At 36.2% G+C, this 19,293-nt stretch overlaps 1 protein-coding gene across 4 annotated transcripts in view; it reads right to left on the bottom strand.

Moving 5' to 3' along the window:
- SNTG1 (syntrophin gamma 1) overlaps positions 1–19,293 on the bottom strand; it is a 956,656-nt gene that overhangs the window by 740,393 nt on the left and 196,970 nt on the right. The gene's annotated exons all lie outside the window — the stretch shown is intronic.

Genomic DNA, 19,293 nt, shown 5'->3' with positions numbered 1-19,293 from the left:
GGTATTGGTTCTTTTGAGGAATAAAGAGACCCATGGGTTCTATGGTCATGGCAGATGGGGTTCACTACCATGGCAGATGGCCCTTCTTTGGAGCTGGTGTTTCTGCGTGATGGAATTGGACTCAGAGGGGATCTCTTTTCACAAGACTTGCATGCTACTTTATTGGAATTGTAGTTGGTGCTGGGGTTTTAGATATATTTAGGGGATTTGAATCTCTGGACTGATAATATGACACCCAGGCCCAGAGCCTCAACAGACTTCAGCTCCTACACTTTGATTTATTGGACTTACCCCACTCAGCTAACATGGAGTTGAAGAAGGTCAACCACCACACCATGGAGCCTAGAGTGTCTACAACTGAAAGTAGGAGGAGTGCATCCAGTATCCATGTGGAATCTAAGCCCCCACTTGACATAGATGTGCAATGGACACAACCAATCCAGTGGCCACAGAGAAAATGTGGAATGGGTGTGGGAAGGGTAGCCATGGTGGCTGCTGGGTTTGGGGAATGGGAGGAAGAGATGAGATGTGGAGGCGTTTTCAGGACGTGGAGCTGTCCTGGGTAGTGCTTCACGGACAATTATGGAACATTGTAGATCCCCCCAGGGCCCACTGGATGGAACGTGGGAGAGTGTGGGCTATGATGTGGACCATTGACTATGGGGTGCAGTGATGCTCAGAGATGTACTTACCAGGTGCAATGGATGTGTCACGATGATGGGAGAGAGTGTTGCTGTGGGGGGAGTGGGGGGTGGGGGCGGTGGGGTTGAATGGGACCTCATATTTTTTTAATGTAATTTTTAAAAATAAATAAATAATTTAAAAAAAAAGAAGTACTATCTTAATATTACTGTAAAGAAATAATGTGCTGTGTTCACAGGAGAAGTGATCAATTGAACATAATAGAGACCCCAGAAACAGGCACATCCACATATCTCCAAATGATTTTTTCGAAAAGAATCAAAAGCATTCAGTGACCAAATACAGTCATTTCAGTAAATGATGCTGGAACAAACAGGCATCCAAAAAAAATAAAACATTAAAAATTAAAAAATCCCAATTTAAACCTCATTCCTTACACAAAAATTAACTCAAAACAGGTCATGAACTTATACATAAGGTGTGAAATTATGAGTATTTAGAAGAAAACACAAAACAAAATTTGGGGGAGCATACTTAGGCAAAGAATTCTTAGAATTATCAAAACCAATCTCTACAAACAAAAGTTCAAAAACTGATATATATTAATAAAACTAAAAACATTTTTTTCCTGGAAAAGATCTGGAGGAGATTAAAAGGTAAGATACATATTAGGAGCAAATATTTGCAAACTTATGTGACAAAAGACTAGTTTATAGAAAATATAAAGAGTTCTCAAGATTCAAGAGTAAATATTTAAGTCTTATACAGGTCCAAAACATGAGCAGACATTTAACTACAGCGCATATGCAGACATTTAACTACAGAGCATATACAGATGACAAATAAGCACATAGTAAAACATTCTCCATCATTAGCCATCAGGGTAATGAAAATTAAGACCATAATGTTGTATCAAAACCACAACACCTATGAGCATGGTTGAAATAAAAATTAGTGGCAACACCAAATGCTGGTAAGAATGCTGAGAAACTGGGTCACTCATACTTTACTGTGTAAATGTGAAATGTTACTGCCAATCTGGAAAACAGTTTGGCAGTTCCTTATACAGCTAACCATGCAAATTTAGACCCCTATATCACACCGTATTAAAAAAAGAAAAGAAAAACTCAAAATGGATCAAAGACCTAAATGTAAGAGTTAAGGTTGTAAAACAACTAGAAGAAAACATAGATATAACTATTCATGACCTTGGATAAGGCAATGATGTCTTAGATATGATACAAAAAGCACAAGCAACAAGAGAAATGATTAGATAAACATCATGAAAATTAAAAACGTTTGAACTTTGAAGAATATCATCAAGAAAGTAAAAAAAAATAATCCACACAATGAGAAAACACATTGTAAAACAAGCTACTTGACATCAGTAGCTATCAGAGCAATACAAATCAAATGAAAAACACAATTACATGTCACCTCACACCAGCTAGGAGGAATATACTAAAAATGCAAGCAATAACAGTGTTGGCCAAAAGAGAGAGAAACTGGACCCCTCAGACATTGCTGGTGGGAATGTTAAATGTTGCAGCCACTTTGGAAAACAGCCTCGTAGTTTTTCAAATGGTGAAACATAGAGTTACCATATGACCCAACAATTCCTCTAAATCTGATACACGTATATAACGTGGATAAACCTTGAAAACACTATGCAAAGAGAAAGAATCTAGTCAAAAAGGACCACAGATTGTACGATTCCATTTATATGAAATGTCTGATAGGCCATTCTCTAAATAGAGAAAGTAGATTGGCAGTTGTCTAGAGCATGGGGGTATTGGCTAAGGGGTGCAGAATTTCTTTATAGGCTAATGAATACATTCTAAAAACGTGGTGAATATACTAAAGCTATTGAATTGTACACTTTAAATGTATGAATTGTGAATTCTATTTCAACAAAGCTGTTAACAAAAATGTACGTATACTAAACAAAACATCCAGCAACTGCAATCTTCTCCCAGTGAAAGGAAAAGTTATGTTTATATAAAAACTATACATAAAAGCCCCAAACTGAGAACAACCCAGATAACCCTCAATGTGTACAAGTCAGACAAACTGTGGTACATCCATACTATGGGATACTACTCAGCAATTAAAAGAAATAAACTATTGATAGATGCAACTTGAATGCATCTCCAGGGTATTATGCTATGCTTAGTGGAAAATGTCAATCCCAAGTGCTGCATACTCTATGAATCCATTCATATGATATTCTTAAAATGACAAATTTACAGAAATGGAGGATAATTTATTGCTTGCCAGGGTTTAAGGACTACAGTTGAATGTGGGGAGAAGGAGATGGGCATGATCTCTTTGATGAAGCAACTGTTCTGCATCTTGACTGGTGGTGGATGTATGTGATGACATTGTAAAGATGAATACACACAAATGAGAACAAATAAAACTGGGGAAATAAGATCAGCGGTTAGAGGAATGTTAATATTCTGGATGGAGCATTTTACTGCATTTTGTGAAATGTTATCATTGGGAAAACTGGGTAGAGGGAACACAGGATCATTCTATATTATTTTTTACAACTGCATGCCAATCTAAACTTATCACAAAATAAAATGTTCAATTTTAAAAAGGTGGAGGTAGTTGTAGAAAGAATATTGGGCAATGTTTTGCAGACTTTGGTCCACCATTTATTTATCTATGTCACCTCATGCAATTAACTTCATCATTTGAGGCTCTAGTTTCCTTACAGAAAAAAGAGGGTTTAGATAAGATCAGTGGTTTCCAACCTAATTGATCTTAAACTCTTATTTCTCAATTATTTGTTAAATTGTAGGTGGCAGAAAAGCAAGGGATTAAAAAATACTTTTGAGTCAAATTTCTCTGAAGATGATTCAACATATTTCAAATTACCTAAATATCTGTTTATTAGATACAATTTTGAGATTTCTGATGTTAATTGACTGCATATTTCATATTTTACAGAGGCTCCCCAGCACCACACCACAAGAGTTTAAAGATTTAGTATCCAGTGATGGAGATTTTCACCTTAAAAAATATTTTCGGTATATTTCTGCTCTTACTAATTGCATAAACATGGACATGCATTTAAAAAAGTATAGTGTGTAAAGTGTGGACAGTATCATCTATCTATTCCATGGACTGTGCTTGGAGCTTGGGTGGATTCCTGGGTTACCTGCTTCACTCCTCAGAGTCCATGTGTTTGCAAATTTTAAAAGATACGTTAGAAGAGCCCAAAGATCTCATCTAGTCCTAGGATTGCAAAACAGGGATTTAGATCCTTTGACTTTAAAATTTGCAGTAATTTTTTTGGCTTACCACCACCACAGAGTTTGCGTGTGAATCAAGGTTTTGATTACGTGAAAGTGCCTACCACATTACATGCAAACCATGTTCGATAAGGTGTTCAGCACACAGTATCACTCTCTGAAAAACATGTCATAGAGCAGATACTCTTTTGTGCATATCTTTTCCTACATTTGGACAGCCCTGTGTCCTAGAATCTAAAAATAGGGTCTGGGTCTTGCATTGTGGTCATTCATGTACCTCCTGCATGAAGTTGAGGGGATACAGCCAGATGCAGCAGAAGCAGAGGCTTGGTTTGCCAGGCCCTTCTAATCCCAGGACAGAGGAGGCTGGACCTGATGTTTGCAGCTGGAGCCAGCAGTGCTGTGGCATTAACGTAAGGTTTATACATTTAGTCCTTAAAGTAAAGCATGTCATTAGGCTGACCTCCATTTTACAGGCACTGATGCTCGAGGCTGGCATTTGTCCCTGAGTAACAGACTTTGGATTTGACCTTGTTTCTAATTTTAAAGCCTACATTCTCTCTGTGCTCTGCCGTGTTTCATATAAAGTTAAAAAGTAACAGAAAAAAGAATAAAACATGAGATCAGCCAAGGCACATCTGCCAAGAGGATAGGATATCTCTGCCATTTTTCCCCCATGTACCTGACTTCCATCCATGATTTGCACTTTCTTGTGAGAACTGCATTTCCTTCCACTCAGCCTTGGGCCTCTGACAAATAGGATGTTAAATGAATGTATGAGACCAGCTGACCCCTCTCGAGCTTGGATGACACCATCGTCTGCATAAATCTAACCACCCATCCTCCCTCCTCTACCCCCAAAAGTAAAAGGAAAACCATGCAAGTTATCTATTTCTTAGAACAACCACAATTCTAAATGTTTCTTCTAAATTATGTTTTGCTGAATGTGCACAGAAGGACACATTGAAATATATCTTGTTATACTATATCCTGTGAGAACATATTCAGGTTAGATATAATAAATTATAGGTTAAAGCAAAAAATTCAGTGTAACTAAATGGTTACTCTCTGTAAACCTTAAAAACTTGGAGGATCAGTGGGGATTTTTTTGATTGCTTACTTTTCAATTAAAAAAAAAATCCTGCCTTGTCCCTAGTACATCCAGCCTAGTGTAGGACTGTTCCAGTAACCCCCATTGCTTCACCAGGCCCACGCTCTCCTTTGCCTTAATTGACATTGTTGGAATGTGAAGCCTGATAACAATAGCTGACATCGACTGTTAGTGACAGGCTGTATTCTAAGCTAACCGAACATACATAACGACCCTGGGAAGAAAATACCCTTAACATTCCTATTTTACAAATGATGTAAGTACTTGCAAGGTGCGTCAGAAATCTGCCCTATGTGATTTGCAAAAAGACTTAAATCCGAACAGCAAAGTTGCAGAGCCTGGAAATGTAACCACTGTGCTAGATTTATTTTGCAAGATGGTGCCCAGCTCCTGACTTCACTATTGCCCCAGCTTTGCTAGTGTGTCATCTGGCTGGACTGGGTGTTTGGGAAAATAAATAAACAAACAAAGGAGAGAAAACTTTCCATAGCAATCGGAAGAGGAAGCTTATTTTGCCTCAAATGACAGGGGTGGAGAGGTTGCTCTTAGCTCTAAGTGCCTGAGGCTAGTCGTGGTTAGAAAAGATGTGACCTTTCAAGGTCTGAGCTTAAAACCTTACATGCAAAGGAGACCAGGAGACCTGGTCTTACATTCCTTGCTCTAACTAGGTGCTTATCAAGCCCATGGGCAGAGAAGCCTTAGATTAAAGTACCTGGGGAACGAAAAAGAGGTCATGAAGCTGAGAGAAGCCCATGCTGTATGGTGAAGTGAAACGATATAATGTTATTTTCAAATCCAATCTGACAATCTGAAATGCATGTACCAGGAAGGCGATGATTCACTTTTCCCTCCCTTTGGAACAGTTTCCAAGCCCTTGAAAATGTAGAGGATAGAAAAATGGGGTCAATGAGAATTGTCTGACATGGTTCATTTCCCATTGTTTTCAATAAAAAGACAGTGAAATATATTTTCTAAGGAAAATAGGGACTATCAAATCTTTTAAAAATTAATTAACAAATACAAATATAGTATGTGTTCATTTCTCTAGCTCTAACTTCCAAATAGTACAAAGAATTTTTTTATAAGAGAAAAAGAGAAGGGTTTATTATTAAAAGCCTCAGAGATATCCTTTCTCAAGACTGTCTGGGGAAGGGAGGGGAACTGTGCGAGGATGAGAAAATCAAGAAACGGCAATTGACAGGTTTTGCATACTACATTTCTGAAGTTTTATCAAACAACCTTCTGAGGTTTTATCACACTCATTTTATAGATGAGGAAATGGAGAATCAGAATGGTTAAAAATTGCTTACACGGGAAAAAAACAACAGCACCTCTATCTTTTTCTCTATGCACCATGCTTTCCAGTTCTAAGGAGCCTTCCATTATAAGCCACTTCACTGCAAAATGGGAAGGAGCAGAGGAATAATGGCACTGACATGTTTTTCAAAGTTTATTGAAAGCCTGCTCAGTATTTTACAGATATTATTCCATTGATTCGTTCATTTATTCTTTCATTTAGTCATTAAGCAAATATTTGTTGAGCATGGGATTATTTCCCTAGAGTATAATATAATGAAAAAGGAGTGATTCCTGCCCTCTAGAAATGTGGGCAAGCTGCCGATGCCTTGTTAGACGTAGGAAAACCTCTCTAACTATAAGGCCTTTGGGGTTCCACCCAAAAGATGGTGCCGAGGTATGCGGTGGACTCCCGGGCATGTCCCCCGAAATCTGCCTTCCCCGCAGCAACTAGAGCACATGAACCAATCAGCCTCACTAAATTAGCATAGCCAGTAAGCTGCTTGCACATTGCCTCACAGTCTATAAAAGCTACTACACTTCCTCAATAAATCAGACCTGCGTCACCAGCCTGCATCTCCAGAGCGGTTACTGTGTGTTGTCTTGCTCTGTTCGTCCTTACCTCTTCGGGAGTGGAGCAGCTGGACGGCACCACAACATGGAATTAATAATTATTAGTGGGTTTGGCAGTTTGAGATTATTTGTGAATCTCAAAAAGAGAAAGATTATGTGTGTAAACTAATCTATTCTGGGTGTGATACCCTTTGAGGTATCAGCTGAGGGGCCCTTGATTAAATTATCTGTAAGACCAGAGCTTTGAGTCGAACATGTCAGTTAAGATGTGACTCAGATTGAGTCCCTGCCTCTTGGTGGGTCTATAATATGGACACTTGCTCAAGAAGACACAAGAAGAGAGATAGCAATATCATATTTGATCCTGTGGCCCTGGGGGCCCGGGGAGAGATGAGCCATTTGCCTTATAGTTTGCAGCAGAGGAGAACAGAGCAGCTGGGTAGTTGAGAGGGCCTGGAAAGAAACAAGCACTATGCCAGAGACTGATAGAGGAAAACCTGAGAGACCAGGCAGAGATCACCCACCATCTTGCTTCAACACATGGCAGTTGACTTTGGTGAGAAAGTAGCTCCTATGGTACATTGAGTTGGTCTTTCCATGGCCTTGAGACTGTAAGCTTTTACCCCAAGTAAATACCCTTTATAAAAGAGAACAGATTTCTGGCACTTTGTCTCAGCATTCCTTTGGCAGACTAATACAGTGGGGTAGAGAAAATTGAACATAAAATTATAACAAATTATTGTGGAATTTTAGTGGAGTCACAGCAAGGGCAAAATATCAAAGAAAGGGAAGGCAGGGAGATGCCTAGAAGAAGTAGCAGCTCAGTCAATTTCTGAAGATTCAGCGGAAATGACCTAATTGGGGCTACAGAAAGAGTTTAAGTAGAAAAGAGAGTGGGTCTGAATTATTGGCATGCTTAAGGATGGATTGTGGTTCATTTGAAAAGTTTAAGAAAAGTCAGTATGGTTATATCACATGGACTTAGAAAAATGATGGAGACATGCTGAGTTCGTTCAGTAATCTAGACTTGAAATGGTGAGTGAGAAGAAAAATGGAGATATGCACACATTTTAGAAGGTAAAATGCACAGAGCTGATAACTGATTGGATTGAATGGAAATACACATGTCCGTGAAGAGGATAATAAAAAATTGATTCCCTAGGTGGGGCATGACCACTGATCATACAGAAATAAAAAGATTATGAAAGGATACTGTGAACAATCAATGCCAACCAATTAGAAAATATGGATGAAATGGACAAATTCCTAGAAACAGACAAATTATCTAAACAGATTCAAGAAAAAATAAAATGAATAAGTGGGCCAGTAATAACCAGAGAGATTCAGTCAAGAATCAAAACTGCCCAAGAAAGAAAGATTCAGGACCAGGGGCTTAACTGTTGAATTTTACCAACATACAAAGAAAAATTAACATCAATCCTTCTGATACTCCCTAACTCATTTTATGAAACCAGTGTCACCTTAATATCAAGCCTAATAAAACTATTACAAAAAAGAAAATTATAGACCAATATACCTTATAATAGAACTATAGAGAAACAAATATGAAAAATACAGAAATAACATAATACTCAGTGGTTAAAAATGGAAAATTTATCCCTAAGATCAGGAATAAGTCAAGGATGTCCATTCTCATCACTCTTATTAAACATTATACTAGAAATTCTAACCAAAGACATTGCATTCAAAAAAAAATAAAAATATCCATATTGGAAAGGAAGAAATTAAACCATCCCCATATGTAGAAGGTATGATCCAAATATAGAAAATCCCAAAGAATCTATATGAAAGCAACTAGAGGTAATAAATGAATTCAGGAAAGTATTGGGGTTTAAGATCAATGTACAAAAATCAAAATTTTTCTTTTCAGCAGCAATGAACAATACAAAGGAAATCAAGAAGACAATTCCATTTGCAATATCTAATAAAAGAACATTAGAATAAATAATAAAGTATCTAAGAAAAATTTAAACTGTAAAGGACTTTTATATGGAAAACTACAAATCACCATTATTAAAAGAAATTAAAGAATATAAATAAATAGAAAGGTATCTTGTGTTCATGAATAGGAAGATTAAATATTGTTAATGTGTCATTACCCAACCCATTTTACAGATTCAACACGAACAAATCAAAATTCCAAAAGCTTTCTTTGCCTAAATGGAAAAGCTGACCATCAGATTTATATGGAAGGGTATGGGGCATGGATTAATGAAAATCATATTGTAAAAGAAAAACAAAGTTAGAAGACTCACACTTCCTAATTTCAAAATGCATTACAAGGCAATGGTGTATCAGGCAGCCAAAGGGATGCTGATGCAAAATACCAGAAATTGGTTGGTTTTTATAAAGGGTATTTATTTGGGGTAGGAGCTGACAGATGCCAGGCCATAAAGCATAAATTACTTCCTTCACCAAAGTCTATTTTCATGTGTTGGAGCAAGATGGCTGCTGATATCTGTGAGGGTTCAGGCCTCCTGGGTTCCTCCCTTCCAGGGTCTTGCATCTCTATAGGTTCAAGTTTCCTTTCTTCCTGGGTCTGGTTTCTCTTTCCTCTGTGAGCTTACTTCCCCGGGCTCCAACTTAAGGCCTCAGCATCAAACTCCAACATCAAAACTCCAACATCAAAAACCCTCAACTCTGTCCTTTGCCATGCCTTGGTGTGTGGGGACTCAATGCACTAATGACATGACCCAATTAAAGCCCTAATCATAACTCAGTCAAACCCAGATCAGATCAGATTACAAACATAATCCGTTATCTATTTTGGGAATTCATAATCACATCAAACTGCTACAAACAGTAATCAAAAAATTGTGGTACTGGCACAAGGACAGATAAAAGATCAAGAGAAAAGAAATAAGAGTTCAGAAACCTGATCAGATACTGATGTAGAATTGTTATTTTATCTTTATTTGAGAAGTAGTTTTACAGGAAAATCATTGGGAGAATACAGAATTCCCATAGAACTCGATCTTATAGTTAATAGTATAATTATTATTATTTTGTATTAATGTGGTAACTTCGTTACAATTAAAGAAAAAATATTATTATAATTATACTATTAACTATAATGCATAGTTTACATTCCGTTTCACAATTTCTGTTGTACAGACTTAGGTGTGTTTTTAAAATTTTCATTCCAGTAGCATATATATGACCTAAAATGTCCCCTTTTAACCACAAATATATAACACGGTGTTGTTAACTGAATTTACAATGTTGTGCTTCAGTCACTGTCATCCACACCAAAACTTTTCCATCACCTCAAACAAAAATTCCATACCCATTAAGCATTAACTACACATTCTCTACCCCACTTAAGCCCATAGTAACCTGTATTCTAATTCCATATGAATACGGGACTCTATGAATTTGCTTATTCTAATTATACTCTATCAAAGAAATCCCAAAATATTTGCTCCTTTGTATCTGGTTTGTTTCACTCAGTATGATGTCTTCTAAGTTCTTCTATAATTTCATATATGTTAGACCTTCCTTTCTTATTAAGGCTAAATAATATTCCACTATATGAATCTATTACATTTTGTTTCTATATTCATCTGTTAATGGAAATTTGGTTGCTTCCATCTTTTTGTAACTGTGGGTAATGCTGCTATGAACTATAATGTTCAAATATCCTTTCAAGTCCCTACTTTCAATTCTTTTGGGTATGTATAACTAGCAGTGGGATTGCTCAGTCATTTGGTAATTCTATACTTTCTTAGGAACTGAAAGTTGCCTTCCACAGTGCTACACCATTTTACATTCACACCCGGAATGAATGTCTGCTCCTAATTTTCCACACCTTCTATAACACTTGATATTACCTATTTTTTTAAATAGTAGTCATTCTGTTGTGTATGAAATGGTATCGTTTTTTGTTTTAATTTGTGTTTCCTAATGACTAATGATGTTAAGAATATTTTCATGTGCTTTTTGGCCATTTGCATATCTTCTTTGAGCAAATATTTATTCAATAGTTTGCCTATTTTGTAATTAGATGTCAGAATTTTTGTTACAGAGTATAGGATTTCTTTATATATTCCAAATATTAACCCATATCATATATGTGGCTTCCAAATATTTTCTCCCATTCTGTAGGTTGCCATTTTACTCTTGTGATGAAATACTTTGAAGAACAAATGTTTTTATTTTAAATGAAATCTCATTTAACTATTTCTTTTGTTTCTTATGCTTTGGTTATAAAGTCTAAGAAATCATTGCCTATCATGAAGTTGCTTCCTTATACTTTCTTCTAGTTGTTTTTACTAGTTTTGGTTCTTATAGTTAGGTCTATGATACATTTTTATTTACATTTTGCATAGGTTGTGAAGTAGGGGTCCACCTTCATTCTCTTGCAAATGGAGTTCCAGTTTCCCAGCACCATTTGTTGAAGAAAATATTCTTTCCCAGTTGAGTGGTCTTTCCCTCCTTATCAAAAATCAGTGGGCCAAAAATGTGAGATGATTTCTCAGTACTTAATGTAATTCCATTATTCTGTATGTCTGTCCTTGTGCTGGTACCATGCCATTTTGATTACTGTGGCTTTGAAAAAGTTTTAAAATTGGGAATTTTCTCCAACTTTGTTCTTTATCAGGATGTTTTTGGCTTTTCAGGATCACTTACACTTCCATATAAATTTGATGATCTGCATTTCCATTTCTGTAAAGAAGTCTGTTGGAATTTTGATTAGGATTGCATTGAATCTATAAATTGCTTTAGGTAGGATTGACATCTTAACAATCTTAATCTTCCAAACCATCGACATACAATGATCTTTTTATTTATATCTTCTTTGACTTCTTTAGCAGTGCTTTATAGTTTTCCATGTACAGTATAGGTCCTTTACTTCTTTGGAGAGATTTATTCCTAGATATTTGCTTTTACTAGTTGCTCTTGTAAATGGAATAATGGAATTTTATGCTTGATTTCCTCTTTAGACTATTAATTATGAAAGTATAAAGACACAATTGATTTTTGAATGTTTATGTTGTACCCAGCCACTAAGCAGAATTCATTTATTTAGCTGGAACAGCTTTGTTGTGGATTTTTCAGGATTTTCAATATACAAGATTAACTCATCTGCAAATAGAGAACAATTTTAAATTCTTCCTTTCCAATTTGTTGGACTTTTATTTATTTTACTTGCCTAAATGCTTTTTGTAGAAATGAAATAAGTGTTGAATAACTATAGAGAAAATGGATATCCTTGTCTTGTTCCAGATTTTAGGGTGAGAACATTGAATATTTCACCATTGAGTATGATGTGGCTGTAGATTTTTCATATATGTCCTTTATCATGTTGAGGGAATTTCCATCTACTCCTAATTTTCTATTTGTTTTTATCAATAAATAGTGAAGGATTTTCAGAAATGGCTTTTCTGCATCAATTTTGATGATTATGTTTGTTTTTTTCATTCTTTTAATATAAAGTTTTAAATTAATTATTTTCTTATGTTTAACTATCCTGGCATTCCAGGGTTAAATCCCACTGGATCATGGTGTATAATTCTTTCTGCTGGATTTGACTGGTATAGTGGTTTGATATGGTTATGAATTCCAAAAATAGATATTGGATTATGTTTGTAATCTGATCTATTACTGGGCATGATTGAGTTATAATTAGGGCTTTGATTGGGCCATGTCATTAGGATGTAGGACTCACAGAGAAAAGGCATGGCAAGGACAGAGGGTTTTTGATGTTAGAGTTTTGATTTTGGAGTTTGATGCTAAAACCTTAAGCTGGATCCCAGGGAAGTAATCACACTGAGGAAAGAGAAGCCAGCCCTGGAAAGAAAGGAATCTTGAACCCAGAGAGAAGAGAGAAACCCAGGAAGCCTGAACCCTCACATATGTTGGCAGCCATCTTGCTCCAACACATGAAAATAGACTTTGGTGAGGGAAGTAACTTATGCTTATGGCCTGGCATCTGTCAGCTCTTACCCCATATAAATACCCTTTATAAAATCCAACCAATTTCTGGTATTTTGCATCATTACTCCTTGGGCTGACTGGTACAATTGGCTAGTGTTCTGTTGAGACTTTTTGTATGTCTATTTATAAGGATTATTTTTTCTGTAATTTTCTTTTCTTGTGATATCTTTATCTGGCTTTGGTATGGTCATGATATTGGCTTCATAGAATGAGTTAGCTATTATTCCATCCTCTAAGATTTTTTGGAAGATTTTGAGTGGGATTGGAATGTTAGTGCAACTCTCCAGTGGAGTCATGTGGCCCGAGGCTTTTGTTTTGGGGATAGTTTTTTGATTACTAATTCAATTGCTATTTTTATTGTCCATATGCTAAGATCCTCTATTTCTTCTTGAGTGAGTTTAGGCGGTTTGTGTGTTTCTTGGAATTTGCCCATTTCATCTAGGCTATCTAACTTGTTGGCATGCAATTGTTCATATTATCCCTTATAATCCTTTCTTTTTATTTCTATTATTGGTAATAATGTTCCACATTCAATTCTAATTTTAATTATTTGCATCCTCTTTCTATTTTGCTCTTTCAGTCTTGCTAAAAATTTGCCAATTTCATTGTTTTCAAAGAACTAACTTTTAGCTTTGTTGATTCTCTCTATTGTCTTTTAATTCTCTATTTCATTTATCTCTGTTCCAATCTTTGTTATCTCCTTCTTCTTCCTGTAGGTTTAGTTTGCTCCTCTTTTTCTATATTATTCAGTGGTGAGATAAGTTCATTAATTTGAGATATATCTTCTTTAATAACATAAGTATTTAGACCTATAAATTTCCCTCTGAGCAAATCTGTGCTGCATTCCATAAATTTTGGCATGCTGTGTTTTAGTTTTTATTCACCTCAAGATATTTCCTATTTTCCCTTGTGATTTCTTCTATTGGTCATTGGTTGTTTAGGGTTATTCAACAATATTGTATTATTTCAATATGTTTGTGAAATTTCCAGCTCTCCCTCTGTTATTGATTTTTTTTAAGATTTGTTTTTATTTATTTCTCTCCCCTTCTCCACTCCCCTCATTGTCTCTTCTCTGTGTCTTTTTGCTGTGTGTTCTTCTTTGTCCGCTTCAGTTGTTGTCAGCCGCAAGGGAATCTGTGTTTCTTTTTGTTGTGTCATCTTGCTACGTCAGGTCTCCATGTGTGCAGTGCCATTCCTGGGCAGGCTGAACTTTCTTTCACGCTGGGCGGCTCTCCTTACGGGGTACACTCGTAGTGCATGGGGCTCTCCTACGCGGCGACACCACTGCATGACACAGCACTCCTTGTGTGCATCAGCACTGTGTGTGGGCCAGCTCCACACGGGTCAAGGAGGCCCGGGGTTTGAACCGCAGACCTCCCATGTGGTAGGCGGATGCCCTAACCACTGGACCAAGTCTGCTTCCCTGTTATTGATTTTTTGCTTCATTCCATTTGGGTTGGAGAAGATATGTTGTATGATTGCAATACTTTTTAACTTATTAAGTATTCTATGGCTTAATAAATTGTCTATCCTGGAGAATGATCTATCTGCACCAGAAAAGAATGTGTTTTTTGATGTTGTTGGCTGAAATGTTTTATATGTAATTGTTAGTCTAACTGGTTTAGAATATCAGTCAAGTCTTCTATTCCTTATTGATCTTTTGTCTAGATGGTCCATCCATTTTTTAAATGTATTTTTTTAATTTTTAATTTTATTTCCCCCCTTGCAGCTTGCTTGTTGTCTGTTCTCTGTGTCCATTTGCTGCCTGCTCTTCTGTGTTTTTTGCTTGTCTCCCTTTTTTATTACATCACCTTGCTGAGTCGGCTCTCTGCAGTGCCTGCAGCCAGAGTGACACTCTGTGGCACTTGCAGGCAGGTGGCACTCCACGGCACCCAGGCCAGTGGCTCTCCACAGCATGTGGTGAGCCTGCCTTCACAAGGAGGCCCCAGCATGTGAACCCAGGGCCTCCCATGTGGTAGACGGGAGCCCAACTGACTGAGCCACAGCTACTTCCCTTTTAAATTTATTTTTATTTCAGAAGTTGTGAACCTATAAAACAATCATGCACATGTGCAGAATTCCAATAAAACATCCCCCTACCAACACACTGCACCATTGTGGAATACTTATTACAGATTATGAGATAATATCATCAGACTATTATTACTAATTATGGTCTATAGCATACAGCTGGCAAATTTTCCCATACTCCCTATTATTAACAGACTACGTCTTTGGCATTGATGTAAGGATATTACAATATTGCTGCTAATTACAGTCTATAGATCATATTAATTTCATCTTCCCCATGTTTCTCCACATTCCCACTACCCTGACAGTGATGTATATCAGTTCTAGTGCACAGAAGGACATTCCTTCATTTTTTAAAGTGATATAATTGTTTCCTAATATTAATGTTGACTCATTTATTTCTCCCTTCAAATATGCAAATATTTGCCTGATACATGTTGAGGCTTTGCTATTAGGTACCTGTATATTTATAATTGTTTTGTTTTCTTGTTGAATTGACAACTTTATCATTATATAATGAACTTCTTTGTCCCTCAAAACAGTCTTTGACTTAAAGTCCATTTTTTTCCTGGTTATATTTAGTTACCCCATTTTATTTTTTGGTTATGATTTGCATGGTATATATTTTTTTCAATTTTCACTTTCAAACTACTTGTGTCTTTGAATTTACGGTGAGTCTCTCATAAGCAGTCCATAGGTTGGTCATGCTTTTTTTTGATCCATTCTGCCAATCTCTGCCTTATGACTGAAGACTTTATTCCATTTACATTTAAAGTCACTACTGATAATGCAGGACTTTCTTCTGTCATTTTGTAACCAGGTCTTCGTAAGTCCTATACCATTTTTATCCCTCAATTTTTCATTTGACACTTAGTTTCATATTTATTTCATTTTATTGTAGCATACCACTTTGAGTCCCTTCTCATTTATTTCTGAAAATATTTTTCATATATTTTCCTTGTGGTTGCCATGGGGCTAAAATTTAACCTCACAAATCTACAACAATCATGGTTGATTTTATTCCAACTTAATTTCAACAGCATACACATACACTGTACTATTCCCCTCCATCCTTGCACTTTTTTTGGTCATGCTTGTTACAAATCATATCTTCATATATTGTATATGCAAAACCATAGATTTATCATTGCTCTTTTAAACTTCCTTTGCATTTCAGAATCTGTGAGAAATAAAAACTAGGGTAACACACAAAAATAAATATAATATTACTGACATTTATATATAATATAATATAACATAATATATAATTTAATTCACTGTCTATCGTCTTTTATTTTAGTCTGAAGAACTTCCTTAAACGATGCTTGTAGGGCAGATCTAGTGATGATGAGCTTGCTCAGCTTTTGTTTATCTGGGAATTGCTTAATCTCTCCCTCATTTTTAAAAAACAGTCATGCAAGATATAAAATTCTTGGTTAGCAATTGTTTTTTTCAGTATTTCAAATATTTCATTCCATTTCCTTCTTGTCTCCATGATATCTTATGAGAAATTGGCAGTTAATCTTATTGGGACCCCTTTGGACTTAATATGTTGCTTCTCTCTTGCAGTTTTTGGAATACCTCCTTTTCCTTAGCAAGGAGAATTGCTTTTTGATAAGAGTGCCAAGTCTTGTCAAGGGGTAAATAGTTTCTTTAACAAACTGGAAAACGCTTGCAAGAGTTTGAAAGTTGACCCTTAACTCATACCATATATAAAACTTAGCTCCAAACTAATCAACAAACTAAACATAGAAGTTAAACTAAAGAATTCATTGAGTAAGAGTATAGGAAATCACCTCATATAGGTTGTAGTAACTTTACTGAACATCAATATATCATCAAGTTAAGAGAATCAAATGAAAAATTAAATGTCATTCTTAAAGGCAGGTGTTTGATGGAAAGCCTTACCTGGACTGCTTAAAATGCCTGACATAAACTCCCATTCCTCCTTTCCTGGAGGCTGCTGCTTTTCACCTGTTAGTGACTCAAGAACCTTTGGTATTTCCAAGGATGCTTAGAAAATATGATATTGTTTGAGAGTTTCAGAGAAGTTATCAGAGAAAATGAAGTTCAGATTTCAGAATATGACATGAATATCATTGAACTCATTTATATTATAATGGTTTAGAACTCCTGGAGGTTTATAACCACTGATCCCAGAGAACTCCTGTATATTTGTGTACATTAAAAATATTATAATAGCTTTATTGAGGTATAATTATTTATCATAAAATTCACTCAAAATGTACAAGTACATGGTTTTTGATATACATACAGAGTTGTGAAACATTTACGACTATCTAATTATAGAATATTTTAATCATAAATAAACCCAATACCTATTAGAAGACCCACCGCATTATCCCTGACCCTTCCCAATTCATCTGTATTAACCAGCTTTTGTAGTTTCCATACATAAACACTTTAAGATCCCCAGCTGATAAGACACACCTATACATCTGACGCTAGCCTCTTTTCAATGAACATACTCCAACTGGCAAGACAACACTTTCAAATATAGCTAACCAATTCCATACTGGCTTGACTCTGCTCCACCTTTGCATGCTTCCCACAGAAACCACAATGAAGATATTTTCTCAGTCTCACTTGCTCTCTTTGCCTCATGGCCAATTCTGTTGTTTTTCCCACATGGTCCTGAATGACACACTACCCTCTTCCCAGTGAACTGTGAGTATAATAAGTCTTTAAATCTCGCCAAGTCTTGTTCTTGATCAGAGTCTGGTCTTACCTTACCCCATACATAAACAAAATATTGTCCTTCCCCAGAAATAGGTTCCCTCTACTTTCTCTATAAATGTTCCTATTCTGTACATTTTATAATAGTGAAATCATATATGTTATCTGTCCTTTAGTTTCTTTCATTTAGTAAAGTGTTTTCAAGGCTAAAAAAAAGTCCTGAAAGGGGCCAGGTAAAACATGGGAATTTACTAGCTTACAGTTTTGAGGCCAAAAAAAAAAAGTCCAAATCTTAGTGTTATCAAGGCAATACTTCTGCCCTGAAGACCAGCATTCTGGGGTTGGCTGCTGGTGATCCTTGGCTCCTCTGTCCCATGTCAAGGCACATGGTGGTTCTTCTGTCCTTTTGCTTCTGGAATCTCTTGCTTTTAATTTCTGCCTACACAGTCTCTTTCAGTCTGAATGTCACTTGGCTTCTAAAGGACTCTAGCATTAGGATTTAGACCCATCCCGATTGACATAAGCCAAGCTTTCTTAACTGAAGTAATCTCATCAAAAGATCCTATTTATAATGAGTTCACACTCAAAAGAATATTTTTGAACATGCTTTTCTGGGGGTACATACAGCTTCAATTCACCACAAATTTTATTGACTTTTTATGTTGTGATTTTTATCAACTAGCTATAAAGTTCTGATTGTGTAAAGATTAATAAACATTATGTTATTATAATGTGTAACGGTAATATATAACACTATGCTAGTGCCACACTGTAACTATTCATTAAGTTTTGAAAGTATGAAATTTGTGTCCGTCAATATTTTTCTTCTATTCTGGGTCTCCTGTTTATCATATCACTTGTCATAAAATATTATTTTTCTTTTCACTCTTTTAATCATTTAACATGTAAAAATTCTTTCTTAGCTCACAGGTCATAAAAATCAGGTGACAGACTGGATTTCGCACCTGTTAGCCAAAAGTACACACTTTCAGGTACCCACAATATTTTCAAATTACTGTTCCTGTTGTTAATCATTTCTTCTTTGATCTGTTCCATGTCATTCTTATACTCATTATTTTAGTTTCCTTTGTGGAGCAAAGCAGATACTGTAAAATAGATTGGCTTAAACAAGAGGAATTTAATAGCTTACAGTTTGAGGCTGAGAAAATGTCCAAGCCAAGTCGTCACTGAGGTGATGCTTGCTTTGTGAAGTCTGGCTTCTGGTGATCCCTGGATCTTCTGCCACGTGGCAAGACACATGGCAGCATCTATTGGTCTCTCCCTTCTCTTCTGGGTTTTGTTACTTTCAGCTTCTTGTGTCTGTGGCTTTCTCTTCTTTGTCTGAATTTCATTTCCTTACAAAGGAGCCAGTAATAGGATTAAGACCGATCCTAACTGAGGTTGGTCCCACCTTCACTGATGTAGCCTTGTCAAAAGGTCCCACTAACAAGGAGTCCATACCATGGGAATAGATTTAACAGCATGCTCTTCAGGCATGGATACAGCTTCAAACCACCACAGATTGCAATAAAATAAAATAAAAATTCTTAAATCCATGAGTTGTTACACTTAATATTGTCAATATGACTATACTTCCAAACTGATCTACAGAGTCAATAAAATCCCTATCAAAATTTCATCCTGATGCACCTCCCCTGGAAGTGATAAAATTCAATTTTTAATATCTATAAATATTATTGGCTCAGAGGCACATAATCATTCCTT

Source organism: Dasypus novemcinctus, chromosome 14, assembly GCF_030445035.2.
Source record: "Dasypus novemcinctus isolate mDasNov1 chromosome 14, mDasNov1.1.hap2, whole genome shotgun sequence".
Lineage (NCBI taxonomy): Eukaryota > Metazoa > Chordata > Mammalia > Cingulata > Dasypodidae > Dasypus > Dasypus novemcinctus.
This window is presented reverse-complemented; position numbering and strand designations above follow the sequence as displayed.